Source organism: Pseudoliparis swirei, chromosome 16, assembly GCF_029220125.1.
Source record: "Pseudoliparis swirei isolate HS2019 ecotype Mariana Trench chromosome 16, NWPU_hadal_v1, whole genome shotgun sequence".
In the NCBI taxonomy this organism is placed as follows: domain Eukaryota; kingdom Metazoa; phylum Chordata; class Actinopteri; order Perciformes; family Liparidae; genus Pseudoliparis; species Pseudoliparis swirei.
In genome coordinates this window covers 23,622,190-23,623,025 of record NC_079403.1, presented here as the reverse complement: position 1 = coordinate 23,623,025, position 836 = coordinate 23,622,190, and the positions used below count along the sequence as shown (strand labels likewise).

General features: G+C 39.7%; 1 long non-coding RNA gene across 1 annotated transcript in view; it reads right to left on the bottom strand.

Annotated features, from left to right (window-relative positions):
* Positions 1-235: 235 nt before the first annotated feature.
* LOC130206044 (uncharacterized) overlaps positions 236-836 on the bottom strand; it is a 739-nt gene continuing 138 nt past the window's right edge. The window contains exons 1-2 of the long non-coding RNA XR_008834020.1: positions 688-836; positions 236-558 (exon numbers count right to left, since the gene is read on the bottom strand). The exon at positions 688-836 is cut by the window's right edge and continues 138 nt beyond it. This is a non-coding gene — a long non-coding RNA (uncharacterized LOC130206044). The remainder of the gene's footprint in view (positions 559-687) is intronic.

Sequence of the window (836 nt, the reverse complement as noted above, 5' to 3'; positions counted from 1 at the left end):
GTGAGTATGTAAGTGAATATGTAAGTAAGAAAGTATGTAAGTAAGCAAGTGAGTATGTAAGTAAGTAAGAAAGTAAATAAGTGAGTATGTAAGTATGTAAGTATGTATGTATGTAAGTAAGCACGTACGCAAGAAAGTAAGTGAGTAAGTCAATAAGTAAGTAAGTAAATAAGTGAATATGTAAGTAAGAAAATATGGAAGTAAGCAAGTGAGTAAGTCAATAAGTGAGTATGTATGTCAGTAAAGTTTATTTATTTTGCACTTATCGCAGTCAAAGTGTCACAAAGTGCAGTTCAATAGTCAATTACAACAATTTTCCAATAACAGGGACCAAAACATTTGAACAGTTAAAGAACAAAGTTCAATACAAAGTAAAATATGGTGCAATAAAATAAATGAACAAAGATAAAAGACAAAAGATGATGCAGCTCACGGTCGTCCCTGAACAACAAGGTACCCGGTTGGTTCCCCGCTCTCCCCATCGTTCCATGTTGAAGTGTCCTTGAGCAAGGCACTGAACCCCCAGTTGCTTCACTGCAGCCGACTGCTCCTTAATAACTAAGGATGGGTCAAATGCAGAGAAGAATTCCCGGGAACATTATTATTAGTATTATTAGCTGCTTTCAATTGGCGGTTTGGAACGCGTGCGCGTCCTTTTCGTGGCGATACACGGGCGAGTTTACGTACTTTTGTAACCCCCGTGTGTCGCGTACGAATCCCCTCAAGATGTGTCGACTGAAGACGATTCCTGGTGGAAACGGTCTTATTGCAAGAACTTCAATGAGGATCACGACACGCGGGAATGGAGCTGAGCATGTTGACTTCTCGCTGAGTTT